Source organism: Triturus cristatus, chromosome 11 (assembly GCF_964204655.1).
Source record: "Triturus cristatus chromosome 11, aTriCri1.1, whole genome shotgun sequence".
NCBI classification, from domain to species: domain Eukaryota; kingdom Metazoa; phylum Chordata; class Amphibia; order Caudata; family Salamandridae; genus Triturus; species Triturus cristatus.
In genome coordinates, this window is record NC_140594.1 from 449,966,452 (window position 1) to 449,986,370 (window position 19,919).

Below are 19,919 nucleotides of genomic sequence, written 5' to 3' on the forward strand. Positions count from 1 at the left end.
AGCCAGACTAAAGTCGAAAAACAGTTAAACATCAGCAAAAAGTGGGGGTAAACATGTGAAGCAGGTCCTACTCTCCTACACAACCCCCCCAAACGCAAGGACATTAAACTAACCTTGACCAGTTGAGTCTTCATGTTCTAAGTAGACATATCTGGAGAGTCCATATGCATTGGCATGGTTGCTCCCAGGTCTATGTTCCACTGTATAGTCCATCCCCTGTAGGGAAATGGACCACCTGAGCAGTTTGGGATTCTCACCCTTCATCTGTTTTAGCCATAAGAGGGGCTTATGGTCTGTCTGAACAATGAAGTGAGTACCAAACAAGTATGGTCTCAGCTTCTTCAGAGCCCAAAGCACAGCAAAGGCCTCCCTCTCAATGGCTGACCAATATTTCTCTCTGGGGGTCAACCTTCTGCTTATGAAAGCTACTGGTTGATCCTGACCTTCATCATTCAACTGTGACAGTACAGCCTCTACCCCCAACTCAGATGCATCTGTTTGAACAATGAACTTTTTGGAGTAGCCAGGACTTTGCAGAATGGGAGCAGTGCACATGACCTGCTTCAGGTCATCAAATGCCTTTTGACAGCTAGCTGTCCACTGAACTTTTTGGGGCATTTCCTTAGAGGTTAAGTCATTCAGGGGTGTCACTATTGAGCCATACCCCTTGACAAATCTTCTATAGTACCCAGTCAGGCCTAAGAAGGCTCTCACCTGAGTCTGGGTAGTGGGAGCAACCCAGTCCATTATGGGCTGGATTTTGCTCTGCAATGGTTGAACCTGGCCTCCACCTAAAAGGTGGCCCAGGTACACAACCTGACTCTGCCCTATCTGGCACTTAGTAGCCTTGATAGTTAGGCCTGCTTTTTGCAGGGCCTCCAAAACATTCCTCAGGTGGACCAGGTGATCCTCCCAGGTGGAGCTAAAGACAGCAATATCATCAAGATATGCTGCACTATAGTCTTCCAGGCCTGCAAGGACTTGATTCATCAACCTTTGGAAAGTGTCAGGTGCATTCTTCAAACCAAAGGGCATTACCACAAATTGATAGTGCCCACTAGGGGTAGAAAATGGTGTCTTTGGCTTTGCGTCATCAGCTAGTCTGATCTGCCAGTAGCCAGCTGTCAGGTCAAATGTGCTTAGAAACTTGGCTGAGGCCAAAGTATCTATCAGCTCATCTGCCCTTGGGATGGGATGGGCATCAGTCCTAGTGACTGCATTGAGACCCCTGTAGTCCGCACAAAACCTCATCTCTCTCTTGCCATCTTTGGTGTGAGGTTTAGGTACCAGGACTACTGGACTAGCACAAGGGCTATCTGAGGGTTGAATAACTCCCAAATCCAACATCTTTTGGACTTCTGTCCTTATACAGTCCCTGACATGATCAGGTTGCCTGTAGATCTTATTCTTCACAGACAGACTGTCCCCAGTGTCCACTTCACGAGTGCACCAGGTGGTCTGACTTGGAGTCAGAGAAAACATATGTCTGTACTGACTGAGAAGCTTTCTGCAGTCAGTTCGCTGCTGGACAGTGAGGCTGCCTGCCAAGGCTACACCATCAACTGACCCATCATCAGGGTTCTGAGAAAGCAGGTCAGGGAGTGCATCACTCTCTTCCTCCTGTCCTTCATCAGTAGCCATGAGCAAGCCCATGTCTGCCCTGTCAACATGTGGTTTAATTCTGTTGACAGGAAGTACCCCGTGGGGACTCCTAGGGGTACCAAGGTCTACCAAGTAGGTGACCTCCCCTTTCTGTTCAACAATTGTATGGGGGCCACTCCATTTGTCCTGGAGGGCTGCTGGGGACACAGGCTCCAACACCCACACTTTCTTTCCTGGCTGGTAAACAGTCAGTACAGCCTTTTGGGTATGCCAGGCTTTGTGTAATTCCTGGCTAGCCTCAATGTTTTTAGTAGCCTTTTCCATCTACTCAGCCATCCTGGAGCAGAGACCAAGTACATAGTAAACCAGTCCTGTTTAAGGGGTTTGAGAGGTAACTCCCATCCCTCCATCACCAGACACAAAGGACCCCTAAAAGGATGGCCAAACAAAAGTTCAAAAGGGCTGTAACCAACCCCCCTTTACGGCACCTCCCTGTAGGCAAACAAAAGGCAGGGCAAAAGGATGTTCCATCTGCGCCTAATCGTTTCTGGGAGACCTTTGATCATGCCCTTTAAGGTTTTGTTGAACCTTTTAACTAAACCATTGCATTGTGGGTGATAGGGTGTGGTTGATTTGTAATTCACTCCACACTCCTTCCACATAGCAGTTAAGTAACTTGACATACAGTTTGCATCTCTGTCAGATACTACCTCCTTAGGAAAGCCCACTCTTGAGAATACACCCAAGAGGGCTCTTGCCACCACAGGTGCTGTAGTGGTCCTGAGGGGAATGGCTTCTGGGTACCTGGTGGCATAGTCCACCACCACCAGTATAAACCTGTGCCCAGATGCTGTCTGAGGATCCATGGGACCAACAATGTCAATCCCAACCCTCTCAAAGGGAACCCCCACCACAGGTAGTGGTACCAGGGGGGGCTTTGTGGTTCCACCTGCCTTGCCAATGGCTTGGCAGGTCACACAGGAGCGACAAAACTCCTTAGTGTCTTCAGACATGTGGGGCCAGTGAAAGTGAGGGGCAATTCTGTCCCAAGTCTTGTTCTTGCCCAGGTGTCCTGCTAGGGGAATATCATGGGCTAGTGTCAATAGGAAGCCCCTAAACATCAGAGGTATAAATAACCTCCTGGATGCACCAGGCTTGGGGTCTCTACTCTCTGAGTAAAGTAGTCCATCATCCCAATAAACTTTATGGGTGCCACTAGCATTCCCAGCAGCCGCAGCAGCTTGCTGTCTGAGGGGTTCAAAAGAGGGGCAGGTTTTCTGTTCCTGGCTCAGATCAGACCTGGAAGGGCCTCCTGTCCCCAAGAACTCAACTGGTCAGGTTCAAGATCCTCTGGGACAGTTCCTTCTTCAGGCTTAAGATCTACTCCCAGAGGAGACTGATATGCATTCTGAGTCAGGTGGGAAGGCACTGCCTTAACCCTACTGCTCCTCCTCTTGGGAGGTACCTGGTCCATTATTACAGAATCCAGGGCCTGTTCAGTGTTAGACATTTTGGCCTGTGACCTGGTCACAGCAAAGACATGAACAGGGATCCCTAACATTTCTGCATGTGTCCTGAGCTCCACTTCAGCCCACGCTGAAGTATCTAGATCATTGCCAAGCAAGCACTGTACTGGTAGGTCTGCACTTACCACAACCTTCTTAGTTCTTAAGGCCAGTTACCCCTCTCCAGGAGAAGGTAACAACTGCCAGAGAATGGTCTGTTCTGACATTGCTAGCATTGGTCACTTGGTACATTTCACCAAGTATAATCTACCCAGAATCCACAAGATCTTTTGTCACCATTGTGACACTTGCTCCTGTGTCCCTGAATGCCGAAGCCTCTTTTCCATTTATTAAAGGCTGTTGTCTGTATTTGCCCAGATTACTGGGACTCACAAACGCGGACATATCCATGCCCCCATCACAGACTAGAACAGCCTGAGTTGGAACTCTGACTAGGCCAGAGTCCATCTCAGAACCCAGGGTCAACCCTACTACACCCTTATTCTGAACATTACCACCACCGATTGTAGCTGTACTAGGGGGAACAGTTGCCTTAGGGGAAATGGTGGCTGGAGCAGATTCTTTGGTCTTGGTGCAGCCACTTGTCCAGTGACTTTTCGCATACAGATTTTGCACCATGCTTTCTTTTGGCCTTTTCCCTTGTTAGACTGTGAAACCCTCCCTGAAGAAGATTTCTGGGGCCCTTGTGAAGACGTCTGGTCTTTACCTTTCTCCCCACCCTTGTCAGAGTTTTTAGGATCTTGCTTCTTGGGTTCACCACCTTGGTTCTGTACCTTCTGCCTCACCCTGGTTCTGACCCACTTGTCTGCCTTCTTTCCCAATTCGTCGTAAGAGGTCAGATCTGAGTCTACAAGGTACTGGTGCAACAGCTGATTTTGACAGTTATTAAGGATCTGCTCCCTCATAATGAAATTATACAATCCTTGAAAGTCATGCACTTTGCTTCCAAGTAACCAACCCTCCAGAGCCTTAGTAGCACAATCTACAAAGTCTACCCAATCTTGAACTGTACCTTTTGGGTATCCCTGAACTTTAACCTGTATTATTCAGTGGTTAGGCCAAACCCTTCAACTGATGCACTTTTCAGACTGTTATAATCATCTGCCTCCTCCTCTCTAACAGTGAGGAGTTTATATCTACCTTTTTCTGCAAAGGAGAGCCATAAGATTGCCGTCCACTGCTCCTGGGGGACCCTTTGAACTTTACAGGCTCTTTCCAGTGCAGTTATCCATTTGTGGATGTCATCCCCACTCTGGTAGGGAGGGACAATCTTATTCAGTTTTCTATGGTCATGAGACGTCTCCCTATCTCTAGGGATGTTGCTGCCACCATGGGACTCTAGTCCCAACTTTTTCCTAGCTCTGTAGAGCTCTAGGGCATCCTTATCTAGGGCTACCTGCTTTTTTTCTGATTTCAAGCTCAGCTTCCTCATACTTGAGCAGTCTCTCCCTCCTCTCCTGAGAGGTGTCCCTCCTATGAGAGGAGATAGGGGTCCCTATAGATGAGTAAGAATGGTTAGACTCGACTGAGGGAGATATAGCCTTCTAGGCCCACCACCAACTCTTCCAGGAGGGACAAATAGGGGGCCATTGTTGCCCTCATCTTCCAGGGGAGCTGGATTTCCCAGGTCAAGATCATTGTCATCTTCCTGGTCAGCATTAGAGGTCAGGTCATGGGGAATTTCACCCCCAGGCCCTGCCTCATTAGCTGCACCAAACACTCTGCCTGCCCCTTCAGACCCTATAGGTCTTCTGAGATCATCCAGCCTGAGTACCTCTATGAGATGCTGGGTGGTTGGACTTTTGCCTTTCTTCAGTTTCCTAGCTGTGCATAATTCTCTTAGTTCCAAGTATGAGAGGTTATCATACTTGGAAACTAGAAGCTCATTGGCTTCTGGCAGGGACCCACTGGTTCCTGGCCTTGAAGACATTACTAGTGAGGTGTGGTGTATTGCACTACCTACTCTAGTGTGGCCTACTAAACTCTCTTGAGTTGTAGAAAGGGTGTGCTAGCCCTTAACACACAACTCTAAGTTCAGTAGAACTTACAGTATTCTAAAGCTTGTATTATATGTACCTAGGGTACCTTTAGTGGCTTTCAGTTAGTCACTCAATTGAGATTATCTGGTAAAAAAATAGCAAACTGGAATCCCACACGCTGCACACCAATGTGAGAAGTTGGCCTGGTATAAGCTGTCCACTAGTTATAGTGGGCACCTTGTACCAGTCCAAACAACCCCTTATTGGTCATAGGTTAAAGACAACATTTATTGAAAGCTAACCTAGTGGTAACTATGGAGAGCAGCCTTCAGGCTAAGTCTTGAAGGAATGTAAAGCAGCTTGTTTTACCAGTCTATAATCTCTTGAATAGCTAAATGAAAGACAATCACACTAGGTATATATATAAAATATATGTATTTATTTCTAAACACACCCTCCTAGTCTCTTTATGAGGCTAGAGGTCAAAACACATAAGTTACACTTCAAAATATGACAGTAATAAGCACAAATACACGTCCGGCCCTAGGGACGTGCCAAACTATATACTAAAATAGTGGTATAAGAACCACGACTTGACTAGACACAAGGCCTAGAGCCTGTAGAATCACTGGGACCCCAAAGAACCACCCAACGTAGTGACATAGGGGACCCACGGGGGCCGTGTGAAGTGTGAGAACACAGCTGCGAGCTCCCGTTAGCTTCTATGGGGAAAGTCGCGGTTAGATTTTTAAAGATTAGGGACACTTAGAATTGAACTAGGACGAAACACTTTGGGACTTAGGAAGTTCTAGGGCCAACACCCACGGGAGCACTAGAGTACTCATGTTACCTCACCCAGGGAAGCCGGGTGCATAGGTGTCAAATGGTGTCGGGTCACTTCGTTGATTTCAATGGGAGCTGGCAAAGAAGTGCTGCTGCCGGGAAGATGAGAAGTGTCAGAAGAGATCCAAGCCTGGATCGAAGATGAGAAGAAACTGAAAGCAGAGAGGACAGAGTCTGGGTCACTAGCCAGTGACCAGGAAGGCGATAGGCAGATGCCCACCGATGTCAGGTGATTTCAGGTGAAGAAGGTGAAGCTTGACTCTTCAGCCACAAAGACCAGGAGGTGTCGAGGATGACCAGGAGCTGGATTCGAGCTGTCACACAAAAGATGTCGAGTGCTGCAGCGTCGTTGCCCAGATTGGACACAACAAGTCTTGGCAACAGCAACCCACTTCAGTGCAGACCAGCAAGGTCTGTGGGACTCACCACTTGATTGGGAGTCAGGGTACACCTGGAGCAACCAAGGAAGCCCAAGGAAAAGCAAAGTTACCCCCTCAGGGACCCACCAGTCAACGGACCAAGGATCGCAAAGGGACCTCAAGAGGAAACACAAAATGGTGGCCCACCAGTTATTCGGGGTGACTAGGCCAACATTTTTCAGTGGACCCACTGCTCGAGGTGGGGGCTACAAGTAACCCCAAGCACGACTTCAAGAGGCGTAAAGAGGTTAATGCACTTGCAAAAGTGCCCGGTGACCAGGAGATCCGGTTCCAAACTACTTATGAGGGCTGTGGGTCTCAGCTTTGCTGGGGACTCGGGTTGGCCTCTGAGATGTCTAGAAATCCTCTTCCTGGGCTGCAAATACTTCGGAGTCCGGCGGGAGCTTTGGAAATGCAGACCGGCAAATTGCTTTGTTGGTGCCTGCCAAGCAGGGGAGTCACTCCTTGACCCCAAGGGAGATTTCTTCAGTCCTCTAGTCTTGAGTAGCGCATCAAAGTTCCAGGATTCAGCTTCAGAGTTTTGTCCAGGGATATCTAAAGTTCTGGTTACAGAGGTTCCTTACTTATACCTAAGGAAGGGGTTGGACTAGCTCTGGGAACCACCTATGGGAAGGTTTGGAAAGAGGGGTGGCTACACCCATTTCCTTTGTCCAGTTTCACACCAGAGCAGGGGCTGAAAGCCCCTGAACCGGTTTGAGCTGGACTATGTACAGGGACACCAAATGTGCCCCCAGTGCAGGACTTCAAAGCACTCAGAGAGTGCTCCCACCCAGCCCCAATACAGATCAGCCTGTCTGGGAATTGGTTACACCTCCCTGTGACAGGAAAGCTATTGTACAGGCCTCCCCTGCCAGAGTTTCAGTCAGCAGCAGGAGGCCAGACTTGTGTCTGTGGCTACAGCATCCATTTTGTAATGCCAGAGCTCTATTAGATTTCTATCGGGTATACCAGTGCTGCCATGTCTCTCTCTCTAGAAGAGTGGGATCATATCCTCACATCAAGAACTGATGTGGGGGTATGATTCCAAGGTGTTTGACACCAAACACGACATGTTTCAGTGCAGCCAGTCCAAAGTTAGCATTCACCGTTTAAGATATAATGCACTTAAGAGTATATGGTCAGGCTGCACCACTGACAACCCCGGAGAAGAGATTCTGAAGGCTGCAGAGGGGCTCAGCTCATGCCTGGGCACCCTTTCACATATAACCAAGCACTCTGCCTTCAGGATTGTTAAGGCCTGCCATAGGTGTGACTGATAGGTTTGTTTGTGCAGTGATAGGTGAGGTATTGTGAATCTATACCTCAGTAAGGGGTGCATGCACCACCTTACCCAGGCTGCCTTAGCCGATCTGTGGTGTCATTTTGGTTGGCTTTCCAGGGGTGGCATAATACATGCTTCAGCCCCTGGTAGGCTTCTGGGGTACCTATGCCCTGCGTACATAGTATACCATAGACTAGGGACTCACAAGGGTACCTCTGGATCCAATCTGTGGTGTACCTAAAGTACATGCAATCAATTTAGAGAGGAAGCAGCTAGGCTGGGGCCCTGAATGGCAGGGTCCCAGCCAGACTAAAGTCGAAAACAGTGAAACACCAGCAAAAAGTGGGGGTAAACATGTGAAGCAGATCCTACTCTCCTACACATACATACACCTATACAGGCTCCCACCCACTCACACACCTATATAGATAATCTCCCAGCCATACTTACACCAATGTAGAGACACTTATGCCCACTCACTTACACTAATACAGATACTATCACGACCACTCACATACATAAGCAGACTGCCACGCCTATATTTACATCTAAAAATTCACTCTGTCACCTACTTTCATACCCAGATAGATGTGAGAACCACAGTTACCTTCATATAGAATGTTTCACTACTACTCATATAATTATGCAGACACTTACGCAACCACTCACATATTCATACAGACATATACATACCTACTCACAGAGCCACACAGGTATTTAGACAATCAGTCACAGATTCACACACAGTCATAGATTCACTCAACTTTTCTACAAGAAAATTTTAAATGTGCTTTTTTGCATTGAATGTATGCTTTTGGCTTGTGGATCTGCAAAGGTTTGCTAACAAAATTAACAAGTGTTTGGGGAATAGGGTGGCTCTAATAAGAGCCTATGTGTTTATTGTTTTCATGTCACTACTATACTTAAAACAGGATGCAGTCTTTCAAATTGTTCAGGAACACCCATTGCTTTTCTTTGTGAAATGCAGTGTATCAGGTCTGTAAATCCCATCCATGTCAAACTGCTGGATAGTATTGTAACTAGAGCCCATGTTATGGTCCCTGAGGAATGCCAAAGCTGTTTTATTCACATGTTTTCTGGCTTTGTCTATCTGTGAACAGAATTCAGATGACCACTTTCATTTATGCCTCTGGCATATGATGGAATACAATGTGAGGTAAAAGTGCCATTAGTTTTCTAAATCTGTCCTTCCTTTGTATTTCCAATTCAACACCAGTAAAGGTGCCCAGGTCATTGCCATCACAGTGCTCAATCGTGAGGTCTGCCTGTTGGCAATCAATAATGCTTTCAACTAATGGAATCAATTGATGCCACTTTACCCCTCTTGGCCAACTGAAGTAATATCCACATTAGGCAAACCCAGGTCTCTGCCAATACTAGTCATTCTTGTAGTCTTTCTGGCCCAAAACACATGGTTATGGTCCACAATCCAACTATTTTCACAGGAGAAGGCTGTAGTAGAATGAGACAGATTTGAAAAAAAAGTCAGTAAAAAGATGCCTAGCCACTAAAATGGAAAACAAGAATGATTGGCTGGTGTAAAAATTGGTGGTTAAAATTAGGTTGTATTTTTAGATAACCGTAAGCAGATTTGTGTTTGGCTTTTCTGAAATTAACAGAAAGTAATGGAGTATCAGCTATGTCTCTAACTCCAAACACTGAACCACATCTGCTAAAAGCTGGTTTAGGAGTTTGTATGCTGGTCTAGAAACTGTTGAGAACTTGTGATGTACTGCTTGCAGAGAATGTTGCAATATTGGTCACTATAACAATACATTTGCATAGTCAGGCAGAAAATGATGTGTGCAATAACTCACCCAGAGAGACACTGATATAAACAGAGAGATAACTAGGTGGATAGTAAAGTGTATGTTACTGTATCCAAATGGAAACTGACGCATAAAGTAAGATACTGAAACATAAAGTGAGACATTAAAGTGCACTATTATGGATATGGTAACACACTTTTACACACAGGCACTTAGTAATGGAGTACTAGTACAGCTGTGCACATATGGGTAAGTACTGGCAGACCTAAACCGGACACAGTAATGCAGGGGGGAACACTATAAAGTAGGCAGACAATTTGTAGAAAGGAAGGCACCTAAAGAATAATAGTGGTATTTAGACACCCATATTTACAGTGAAACACACAACAATAGGCTGATTGAAAAAGTAATGTATGTAGTTATACAGATATGCACACATGAATACCTACAGCATATCTCTAGTGCTGATGTCCAGAAGAGGTGAATGAATCAAGAGTTATATCTGTCTACTGTTCAAAGCAGAGAAAATAATAAAACAAAAGCATTTCTTGTATAACTATTTAGAAACAATAGAGTACAATCATAAACAACCCATGGACACACTGATGCATTCACTGACACACTAACCCACTTACTTATACATACACTCAGACACCCTGGAACACATTGATGAATACACTGACACACTAATGGACACACTGATAGACTCAGTGATTCACTCTCACTCATACACACTCTCAGAAACCCGGGGACAGAATAATACATTCACTGAAACAGCCATAGAGACAATGATAGTCTCACTGACCCACTTAGACAACAACTCTTAACTGGAATCAGGCATCCTGGCACAAAATGATAAATACACTGACACATTCATGCACACACTTATGCATTCACTCGTACACTTACACTGTCACTTATATACACACTCAGACTCCATGGGAGGCATTGAGACATATACTAACGGACATATGGACTCAATGACAGACTCAATGACTCACTCAGACACTCACTAATGCAGAAACTAAGATACCGGGTACTCACAGACACACGCATGAACACACTGATACATTCGCTGATACGTTCATACACTTACACATACACACACTGAGACACCCTGGGATGCACTGACAAATATACTCAAACACCCATGCACATGCCAATGCATTCACTAATCTGTTGAAACACTCATTTATATACACACTCAGGGGCCGAGTCCGATGTCAGATGGACTCAGGTCCATCTGACATCGGTCAGGAGCCGTAACCGACCGACCTGCTGTCGTCGGTTACTGCCCTGCAAGTACGATTCGACCGAACAGGGTTTGGTCACACTCGTATACTTCAGAATGCAAGCATGCATTCCGAGCGGAAAGCATGCTTGCAATGTGAAATGCAGGGGTGCAGTTCATCCCTGCACCCTGTGGCCGGCACCCCAAGGTACCTGCCACCGGGTGCAGTGATCCACAGAGGGCCCCAGGCCGCAATGCGGCAGCCTCGCACCCATGGGGGCCCTACTGGGGGCCCCCAAAGACAGTTGCCAGAAAGACTGGCACGAAAAGGCAGTGAAAAACTGCCATCGTAATCCCTTGGTTGTAAAGAGGCGGCTGGGGGAGTACTGAGGGATTTCCGGACGGCGGACGGGCTCTCTGTCGTCAGCCATCCGGAAATCCGAGTCGGATTATTTTCCGACCGAGCCCATCGGAATTGCTTAGTCGGAAAGGAATCCGGCCGACACGTTACGATTTGTTCGGAAGGGCTCTGACCATCGTTCGGAGCCCTTCCGGCCGAAATCGGAATCGGCCCCTCAGACTCCCCGGGATATAGTAATACATACCCTGAGCCACCCATGGACACACTAATGCACTCACACACTCACTCGTATATACAATCAAGCACCTTGAAACTCACTGATAAATACAATACTGCACCTAAAGACACAGTTATTCATATACCTATCAACATAAAAACAAAAATAGACAGGAATAACAAAGAGTCAGATATAGCTGTTTGACTCAATGCTGGTTCTAAAAAGACCAAGTAGAGTTGTGTACTTGCTGTTAGATTTCAAAAATAAAATTGACACTTTAGTGGTGCAGAGAGATTTTGATGATCACTTATTTTTTCTAGTAAATGGTGTCTCTACTAAGAGCAAAAGAAAATGGTAAGAGTTAGTGGATGTTAAGACACTAAAGAAATCAACATTATATCTGTTAGAAAACAACATCTATTATCCAAATGCTGATGTTCAAGATGTAAAAAATATGGAGGAAGAAACATTACCATCAGATTGAAAAGATGGATGAATTGAGATCAGAACAAATTTATGAACAACATCGCATCCGTCCTCTGTATTCTTAAGAAATTGTCGGTGATGCTATGAATCTCATCTAAATGAAGAAAGTGAAAGGAGTTCCAATTAGGGTATAGGTAAAAACCTTTGAGGCTCACTGTTTTTCCCAACTGTTTCCCACTGGAGCAGGTGACCGCTATGATGAGTGCCCTCTACGGATACTAGCAGCTAAATACAGGTAAACGCATTTATATTCAGAGGATCCAAGATTGCGCCAGCTTATTCCATACGATTTTTATCTTCTCTTTGAGAGTAGCTTGTCAGTTCTTTCACATGCTGTTAACCATATACTGAGGGCAGGAGTTAAAGCTTCAAAATCTATTTGCAAGGCAATTCATTGACAAAGTTCATGGGAAGGATGAAAACTTGGAGAACAACTTGATTAATTTGATGGCAAGGCAACGTGGCTCCAACGAGTATTAGTATGTTCGTCAAGGTGAGCTGAATTGTATGTTGAGGAACCTAGGAGCACCTAAGGTTTCCAACACTTAGTTGTGCTGAATACGCATGGGATAACTTGCTTTAATTCTTGCGATAAGCAAACTAAAGCATAAAAGACAATAATCTGAAGACACCAGCATTTTGCTTGTTGGACCCTGCAAACATTTGCAGTTATTGTAACCACAGGTTTCAAGTGATGATGGCTTCCTTCTACAACAAAACAAATCCTTCTCTCTGCAGAGTAACTACTTTCTTTTGGCACAAAGAGTACCAAGCTAGAGGTGCTTCACATATTCACATGTAGGCCTGGGCGAAATTTCCGTGCAGCTCGCGGAAATTGCGATAATTTGACATTTTCGCGTTCCGCGGAGAGCGCGAAAATGTCAAAATTTCCGCATTCCGCAGCTTAGCTATAATTTGTTTCTTGCTCGCGCTGTAAAATAATACATTCTCGCGCGCGAGCGATCGCCTTACCTGAATCCCCGCGTTCGCCAACAAGTTTTCCCAATCCGGTTGCGTTCTCCACGAGATGTTGGATTGTTGGTAGCCATTTGCGCTGTCTCGCGACAGTTCACGCCCGCAGTAATGTCATTGGTCGCGCGATCACGTCTTTCTTCTCGCGATCATGCACCGCGAGAAGAGTGAAAACAAGATGGCCGCTCCCGCGAGCAACCGCTTGGGTAAGTTGGCGAGCTTCGACCACGCAGAAAATACTGCGAACGGGCGGGAAAAAAACTTCCGCATCTTCGCGATATTTCCGTGTGTTTGCAGAGATTTTTAACATTTTCGCGATAATTTGCGAAAGTCACTTTCGCAAATTCCGGCCACCCCTATTCACATGCTGTTATGGGTAACAGATGCCCCGAAGTTTGTACCACACAGGGAGGAGTCTGTCTTGTATTTCATACAACAGTATGTGACATACTCCATCACAAAACACGATGATGATAGTGGCTTGGGAGAACAAGTTCTATAATTTCATACTCATAGATGTAGGAATACTGTCATCTAAAGAATATAGATGCATAGGAAACCTTTACAGAATATGCCAATTTGGATTCCCATGACCTCTCATTTCTCAAGGGAGAGTGGACAGCCTTATGTCTACAGTGATAAATACATTGACAAGGAAATCACCCAAAAACACGAACAATCTGAGAAGAAAAGAGGCTTCCAAGTATGTTAATGACTACAACCCTGTGATACTGAAGATGTGGAATGCAAATGTTGATCTACATCGCTGTTGCTCAGGATGTCACTTCATACATTACAAAATCAGAGAAGACAGAGATGAAGTGGATGTTAGAGGTGATTTCAGCAGAAAAGACTGTAACCAAGAAAATTCATAGGTTGAAAATGCATTTCCATAGGGAGACAGGCTCTTATGAGTGTTGTGATCAGTTGTGCTCAGCTAGTTTGTTCTCAATGTCAAGGGGAATTGTTTGCACAAGTCTAGGCCCTGTAAGCATGTGAAATAGGGTGTTGAAATCTTTCCCAGAAATTCAACATCGAGCAGAATTTGATCCAGAAAGCAGAGATGTTGTGAAATCAAATATGTTGGATATAAACTATCCCTGAAGTCAAAATCTGGACAACATGTGAAGTACTTCAACAGTACAGATTTGAAAGCAGTGTAACGGAAAATAAAGAGGAAGGTAAATATGCTGTAGTTGGATGTGACGGTTCTTTGGCGAGACATATCAAAGGCAACCTATTTAACCACAGAAAACTGAGTTACCAAACTGCCGGCAGTAGAGAGTTTTTCTAGTTGGCTCTTCAGTAACTGTTCAAAACTTGGCATTCTGAATCATAACTAAGTGGAGACCTCAACTGCTATGAAGACACTGTAAATGCTGTAAAAGACAGCATTCAGTGACCAGTCTTTTCAAACTACTTGCAAATGTTGAAAGATGAGATGAAACAGGGAGAAACCATTGCTACTGAGGTAGCTAAAGAGAGTTCACGAAGCAGCCAAAGTTCTGGACCATTGAGCCAAGATTCGTTTGGACACCCAGTTATTCAAAATGAAGCAGCTATTGCCATGTGTGAGATGGAGACTGCAATGCAACAAGTAAGAGAGGACACTTGATTTTTAGAACACCTAGAAGCACAACTGAATGAACAACAGAATCTTTTTTATATTAATGTAAAATCTAAAATAGTGCATGGATAACAGCACCAACTGGATTAGTTGCACACAGCATTGAAGGAATCACATTACACCAAATACATAGGCTATCTTTTGAACATGTGAATCAACTGGAATACCAGAAGTGCTCTGGTGAAGCTTGTCTTGAGGTATCAAGAGTATTGAAGAAACAGAAGCTTGTATTCAGTGATCAGGTGAGTATGGTTTGAAACTTAAAGCTTGCCTTCAGACACTTAAGAATGTAGCAGATTTTAAGAACTAAGTATGACATGCGATTTGGAGGAAAAATGTAATGGCCTTCGGTGACCTACTGCAACTCACTCCAGTGAAAGGACAGCCTGTTTTCAAGACATTTCTCCCTAATGAAATAAGAAATTCTTTGGGAAGGTTTGACAATGTAAATATTTGGCTAAACTTCAAATACAAGGAACTAGTGAAGAAAATGTGTCATGTATCTGATGTGGCGTATGGAAAAATCCTAAAGGACATTAGATCAGGAGTTCTGACAGAAGAGGGGAAATGTGCTTTGGAAAGTCGACTTACCAAGAAACTATTTTCATCTAATAACACAGCTGTAGAGCAAAGGTACAGTTTCATTGAAAAAGACAAATCCATAGTCTGTTTAATGCCTACACTTCAAGAGTGCTCCAACTTCAACGAGCAATTACTGAAACTGGAGATAGAAGATATTTTGCAAATTATATCTAGCAATAAAATGGAGCATCGAGGAGTAACATTACTACTAACTGAGAAACTACAGGCACAATTGTATTCTGTGATGAGGACTGCAGGACTATAAAAGTATTTACACATGTGTAAAACATGTGAGTAATTTACCTTCGTAAATTAAATGGGGAAGAAGGATTATTAAACAGTGCTATGGGTAAAGTTATTGATTTCATTCATTTTCTAAATAGGGATGAGGTTGAATACTTAGCCATAAAATGGGACCAGATTGATGGCGTGAAGCAGATTGGCTGATGTATTCTCAACTTCCTGCTTCTAAAGGACCAATATGTTCGGTGACACCAGTTTCCTGTGTCTCTAGAATTAGATGTAACTATAAAAAAATCTCAAGGTTTAAGTGTAGACACTGCTTTTATTAATATTGGAAGTACAGTATTTGAAGAAGGTATGTTGTACGTAGCATTATCCCAAGCTAGAACACTGTCCAGTTTGTTTTTAGTTGACTTTGATGATAAGAAAGTGAGTGCTGATGCAAACTCTGTAAGAGAGTATCATCGGTTAAGAAGTGACTATGCTCCTCACTTAGGACACTATCCTATTAATGAGAAACAGATAATCTGTCCTAAGCGAAAGCTTACACAACAATTAAGGGATGTTCCTCAAAAGAAGCAAAAGAAAGACAAAGAAGAACAAATTAAGAAAGAAAAAGTAGAAAATTAGGAACATATTGTAAGATACCAGTTAGAAAACATTTCGGGTGTCAAATGCTGCGCAAATGCAATATTTTATTTACCGCATCTTGTAAATCAAATCGAACAAAACTCAGATAAGGGATTGTGTTCTGCACTGTTTCATTTGCTCCAACATTCACTAAGTGACAGAACTGTAATTTATTCTGCTTCAGGCATTAAAGACTTTTTAGACATATGTAGTGGATTACTAATATTTTTTCTCAACAGTCAACAAGACACACAAAAATGTATAATGTTCATCCTTCGATGTTTAGAAGAAGAAGAAGTAAATTTTGGTGACTTATTTGGACTGAGTTGAAAAATTGAATCATGAATATGAAGACGGCTCTTTCACATCAACTTCTGAAATAAATTCTGAGTGATTTCTCTAGTTAAAATTGCCAGACTCTAAAACTGTGCTTTTTGAACAACTGATCAAAAAGGTTAGCCAAAATCTGACCTGCCCAAATTGTAGATCAGATTGTACATCTACATTACAGATACAGAGAATAGGGAAATATATTACACTAATGTTACAATGAAGTAGAGCAGATGGATCTAAATTGGAAACTGGAATTACAAACTTCAAAGCAGGACACACTTTATTTTCTGGAAGAAGTTACACTACAGTAGTTATCATCTTTCATGAAAGAATTTGTATAACTTCGGGACACTATACTGTGTATTTAAAAAAGTGTAAGTGGATGAATGGGATGAATGGGATGCAATGGCAGCAAGCTTACATTGAGACAAAAACTGTCTTTCAAACTTCTAAATTCATACATCTTTCTTCAACCAAAGTACTAAGGAGGATTACTGTTTAATAAGTGTTATGCAATGCTATGCACTATTTGTCCTTCATGGATCATCTTTGTCAAAGGCGTCTTTCGGCCTACCAGGTGTGATGTCTTCAAAAAAGACTCCAAAATTCCAGTTTGCTTTACTTTTTTTTGATTAATGGACTTCTTCAAATAAATAAAAAAAATTCTGATATGTTACTTTAAATTAATTCAGTAGCAATATTTAAAATAATTCAGCAATTATTTGTAGTGAGTGCAATGCACGGTGTTAATTAATTATGGTGTCATGCTGTGCTGATCTGTTTTTTTCTATAATCTAAATGACTGTTTTTCCCTGCTGTTCACAGATGTAGCTTCATGCAGTTCATTGTTTACAATGTATAAGTATGAAAGCTGAGAACGGAAAAAATGGAAAATGAGATCTTTAAAGTTAATGTATAATTGCTTTGCAAAGGTTTTCACTGTATGATGTTTCATTAGTAACATGAACATTTCTATTGCAGAAATTAAGGGGTCTATTATAATGTCGGACGGATCGCCACTGCCCACCACAATGATGTGGCTGGGGGATGCCACCGCCATCGTGTCGGTGGCATCCTAATTGCCGGTGCGGGACCACCGCACTACTGGCTAAGGGTCTGGCCGCCCGCCTAAGAGGCCCCTAAATCTTCTAATTTATATGTATCAATAACTAATATTTATGTTTTATCTCTTATACCACAGATCAATGGAATCATTCACTGTAGCAATGTAGGTGAATAATTACATGTTTTCTTGTTGCAGTGCATTGAACAGGATAGGAAGGCAGACGTTCTATTCAGTGACAAACTCAAGCACACTGTGATACAGATACGGAGCCTCATGGTGAGTGTTGAGGTGCGGACTGCCTCACTTCTGCACCGCCAAACCTGTGTACAAACTGCCCACCAGATCAGGAGTTTTCTTCTGGTATGGTGGGTGGTTCTTTTGCATTCCCAGCGTGGTTCCTATGAAATAGATACCACAATGGGAATCAATAGAAAGAGAAGGGCCCCACGGACCAAAGGGACGGGGCACTAAAAAGGACTTAACAGTCAAGTATATAATTCCCTTTAGGTTCACCTGTCTTTCAGATCAACCACTTCATACGTACTCTACATACATACATTAGCACAGTCTTAGAGGAGCTATGAATTTCATGGGGTATCAAAACACTTATAAATACAGTTTATTAAAAATATTCAGCTATACAGTACATTCTTTGCAAATTCATACGGAAATATATTTAAAACCATACATGAAATATCTTAATATCTTAAAAAGTACAATATAAAAATTGGAGAAACAACACCAAGACAATCACATTTGTCATAAAAAGGTTAATTTGTGAGAGTACATTAGAACATCCCATTGCAGAAAGCAATTTCTTGTCAAAATGTGATACAATGTCGGACAAATTTAACCACAACAGAGCGTTGACATGTTTAGGTGGGTTGAAACTAATAAAGCCACCTTCTTCAGGACAATAATCATATATATTCCTCTCCTTACACTTTCCTAAAAGTCAGTGAGGAGCACTTGGTTAGAAAACCGTTTATATTTGGATAAATGCCAGCGGTGAGGGCAGAGATCTATTCTATATAGTCATCCTTTTCTACCAAATTTCTTTAATACTTCAGATTTATTTCTGTAACTTAGTTCAATTCACAAGTGGGCTTGATACCCTCCACAAATCCTCCAAAACAACCCAAGTGTCTTTGCAGAGTATCCTTGCACTAGATGACTTTGAATAGAGCCCCGTAAAAGGAGTTAAATAACCTTCCCTTTGTCGATTGAGTTGAGCAGTGGATTCTACTTCTGCATCTGCCCCCATAACATCAGAAAAGAAGCTCGCTTATCGTTGAGGGACCTCTAACATCTGACTGGGTGCCCGGCTCACTGCACTGCAAAGCACTGGCAAATCCAAAAACAAAAATAATTACCACGGATGACTGTTAACTGAATCCAAATACTCAGCGACAGATTACACAATAAACAATGGGTCATGTGCCCCAAAGTGCAAGCACACAGCTGCCACTGTTATTGTCACTAACGCAGAAGGTGGCGGTAGAGTTGCTGAAGAACCAGACGAACGGGCAGCAGCTTTCTTCTCCCTGACTATCCTCTGGTAGACTCTCTTATGGGTGGTCTTTAAATGTTCCACATAGAGGATGTCCTGTGACTGTACTTTTTTCTCGTCCCTCTTGAAAGTTCCTTTCCACAGATGTTGCAATTAACTATGTGTGCAGTTAAGCTTTTTTCACCAGATGATATACTAAAGAAACTCCAAATTTCACTCTCCAGCAATGTCCCAGGTGAGGTAGATACTTAAGATGCAGATCTTCAGAAAGTGGCCAAAAGGATAGCTTTAGAGGCTAATCTCTTGGCCATAGAAAAGGAAAGAGCTGAGATTGGCCCAGGACCCATCTCTAGTGGCAGTAAAATAATAACTATGGAAGAGGTAGAATCTTTTGACTCTAAAATAACCAAAGGGGTTGTCCCCAAATTCTTTGAGGGTGATGTGTGATGCATGGGAGGAGGAGTCAGCCCATCATGGCCGCTCGGAGCTGATGCTCCATGTTGAACCCTCTTTCCAGCTTCCCCAGCGGCATCCCACCGCACTATTTTCCCACCCAGAACAACGATTCTGCAACCAGAATGCAGGCAGATCACCTGAAGATCAATATCGCCCTTCTCCAATCTAGCATCACTGAGAAAGGAGCTGTGACGTCAGCGCCAATGAATACGCTAAGATGGCGCCTGGGGAGCTGAGAGTACGCACCTGGTGCCGAAAGAAGTGCACCGTGAGGCTGCTGACCTCCGTTTTTTCCAAGCAAACAACACCCCCAACCCTCGGCTCGCATCTCGATCTGAGGGCCACTCACTGCGGTGACAGACAACAGGACTGATGGGGCGCTGAAAGTGAACGGCCACCGGGAGCAAAGGTGAGAGCTCCGCTCGTGCCGGTGAGATGTGGCATGCTATCACTGCATCCCAAGCGCTGCCACCCGAGCAGGGATCAGGCCCCATTGAAATCAGGAGTACCGGAGGAATAGGTGGGAGTCCTGCGCCCCCACCCCCTGTCTCCCCCTTTGAAACTGGGGAGGATCCCGGTGAGCACGTGGAAGCGTGCGCCTGACCCAAAGATGGCGGCCCGATGAGGGGCAGTCAAGCCTGAGGCACTGCGAGCACAGGTGGAGCGGGCAAGGAAGGAGCAACTGTCCAAAGGGTGAATGGTGGCTAGGACTGAATAACATGCTGGGCAATGCAGACGTCTGAGAGCCCCTCAGGGCATCGACA